This window comes from Myotis davidii, unplaced genomic scaffold, assembly GCF_000327345.1.
Source record: "Myotis davidii unplaced genomic scaffold, ASM32734v1 scaffold898, whole genome shotgun sequence".
Lineage (NCBI taxonomy): Eukaryota > Metazoa > Chordata > Mammalia > Chiroptera > Vespertilionidae > Myotis > Myotis davidii.
The window spans coordinates 25,479-28,576 of NW_006289504.1; positions in this window are offsets into that span (position 1 = coordinate 25,479).

Genomic DNA, 3,098 nt, shown 5'->3' on the forward strand with positions numbered 1-3,098 from the left:
AACTTCTGTGCTGGAGACACCCCTCTGGGGCAAGACTTGCTTCAGTGGGGCTTTGGTGCTCTCTGGGTCTGCCCCCTGAGTGTGTCCTTTAAAGGTCCCAGGAGCTGCAAACTGGATGGTCCCACTTGAGCTTCCTGGCTCCTGGATCTCTAGGGAGGTGCTAATCTAGCCTTTGCCTGAGGCTATCCAGCAAAAGCCTCCCTGCAGGGCTTGGGCGGGGCAGTTCCCAGGGGATCAACAGGGCGGGCCTAGCAGTTATGGCTGCTCTCAGACTTGTCCTCAGAGGCTCTGTTTCTCAGTGTCTGGGTAATGGCTGCAAGCCCATCGGAGAGAAAGCTGCCCTTGGGTTCCGACCGATGCCAGACAGTCCCGATTCTCCTGTATGAGTCTGGGTCCCTAGAGACTCACCCGGAACTGGAGCTCAGAGCCTGAGACTCCCTCCCGATTGAAAAAGACAACCTCGCCCTCAGCCGCCAGCCCGCTCCGCATGCACTCCGCACCTTAGTATTTTACTTCCGCACTGCGCCTCCTCTGAGTCTCGGTATGCTTTTCTCTTTCCTTCTAGCTGTAGAATTTCCACTCAGCCAGCCTTCCTGTGATTCTGGATGATGTCCGTTCCGTCTTTTAGTTGTATTTTTGAAGTGGTTGTTCGAAGCAGCAAAACTCTGGTGTTTACCTATGCCGCCATCTTGGTTTTCTCCCAAAATATACTTCTTAATGTGGGTTGCAGTTATAAAATGGAGAAGCACAGCCCTGGTCGGTGTGGCTCAGTTGGTGGGAGCATCGTCCCATATACCAAAAGGTTGTGGGTTCAATTCCCAGTCGGGGCACATGCCTAGGTTGAGGATTCTATCCCTGGTCGGGGTGTGTACGGGAGACAACCGATCAATGTTATTCTCTCTCTCTTCTCCTCTCTCACTCTTTTTTTTTAATGTATATTTTTATTGATTTCAGAGAGGAAGGGAGAGGGAGAAAGATAAAAACATCAATGGTGAGAGAGAATCATTGATTGGCTGCCTCCTGCACACCCCCTACTGGGAATTGAGCCTGCAACCTGGGCGTGTGCCCTTGCCCAGAGTCGAACCCGGGACCCCTCAGTCCACAGTCCTATCCACTGAGCCAAACCAGCTCTAGGGCTCTCTCAAATTCTCTCTCTCTCTCTCCCTCTCCCCTTTCCCTTCTCTCTAAAATCAGTAAGCATGTCCCCGGGTGAGGCTTTAAAAAAATGTATGGGTAAGCACGATTTCAGTGGCTTGCTTTGAGTGAGGAACACTTCAGGTCCCAGGTGTCACCTGAGGAGTTACCTGTTCAGGGTTCGCGTGCTTACCTTTCTGACGTGGCCAATGACTAGGTTGCTTGGAGGATTTGGTAGACAGGAGACTCCAAGGGCTGCTTTCTTTTTTAATAAACTTTTTATTTTGGTCCAATTCTCGGTTTTCAGAAAAGTTACAAGGCAATAAAGAGTTCTCAGAGACCCCTCATGCGGTTCCCCCTTCGTTAACATCTTCCACAGCCATACTGCCCATGGGAGGCACAACACTGGCCCATCACCGGGCACTACACTCCAGACGTCAGTGGGAGTTTACCAGTTTCCTCTTCTCTCCCAGGATCTAATCTGTGATCTAATGTGTATTTTTTTTTTTACATTTTATTATTTTTAAAATATGTTTTTATTGATTTCAGAGAGGAAGGGGGCGGGAGAAAGAGAAACATCTGTGATGAGAGAGAATCATTGACCGGCTGCCTCCTACATGCCCCCTACAGGGGATCAAGCCCACAGCCCGGGCATGTGCCCTTGACTGGAATTGAACCTGGAACCCTTCATTCCGCAGGCCAACGCTCTATCCACTGAGCCAAACCAGCGAGGGCTCCAATGTATATTTCATCATCACATCTCCTTACTCTCCTCTGGCCTGTGACAGTTTCCTAGCCTTCCCTTGTTTTTCATGACCTTGACAGTTGGTGGAGGACGGGTCAGGTGTTTTGTCGAATGGTCCTCAGGGTGGACTTGTCTGGTGTGTTTCCCTTGATTAGACTGGGGCTACGGGTTTAGGGGGAAATATCACGCAGATGAGGTACACATCCCATCACAGCATGGTTTAGCCCTGGTGATGCTGTCCTTGATCACTGGGTCAAGGGCGGGGGCGGTCTGCCGGCTTTCTTCACTGTAAAGTTATTATGTCTCTTGTCCCACGCTCTGTTCTTTAGAAGAAAATCACTAAGACACTAAGATCAGCCTACTCTCAAGGGGATCGGGGTGTGGAGTTTTAAATTCCACCCGAGGCAGGAGAATCTACACATATTATTTGGAATTATTCTCTAGGGAAGATTTGTCTCCAGTTGTTTAGGAATTTATATCCGTATGGACTTACGTACATTTATTTTATCTTTTGCATTATCATGCTTACGGTTATTTATGGTGTTGCTCAGACGTTCCAGCTTGGGCCATTGAGAGCTCTTTCAATTGCCTCCCGTGTCCCTTTGACATGCCCTGATCCGCGTGTGTGTGTGTGTGTGTGTGTGTGTGTGTGTGTGTGTGTGTGTGTGTGTGTGTGTGTGTGTGTGTGTGTGTGTGTGTGTGTGTGTGTGTGTGTGTGTTGGTTTTTGTTAATCCTCACCTGAGGATATTTTACTGTTGATTTTTAGAGAGAGAAAAGAGAGAGATACATCGATGTAAGAGAAACACATCGATTGGTTGCCTCCTGCATGTGCCCCAACCAGGGCCCAGGCTGGGGAGGAGCCTGCAACCATAGTACATGCCCTTGACCAGAATCGAACCCGGACCCTTTGGTCTGCAGGCCGATGCTCTATCCACTGAGCCACACCAGCGAGGGCTGTGTGTTGTGTTTTTTTTTTGGGGGGGGGGCTGCCTTACTTTCTGGCATTACAAGATGCTCTAGGCTCCCTTGTATTTTCCCTGCCCCAGACAGAAGGCAGCCACTTCTAGGAGCAAGCTTTGGAGAGACTAGAAGCAGAGACGTGGAAGTTACCCTCGTGGGCACAGAGGGTGCACAGTGCTTTTCTGACGGGGGTACCTGCGAGGGTTAGTTGGCAGCGCATAGCAAGGGCACCATAGAGCTGCCCCGTTTCCTTCATGT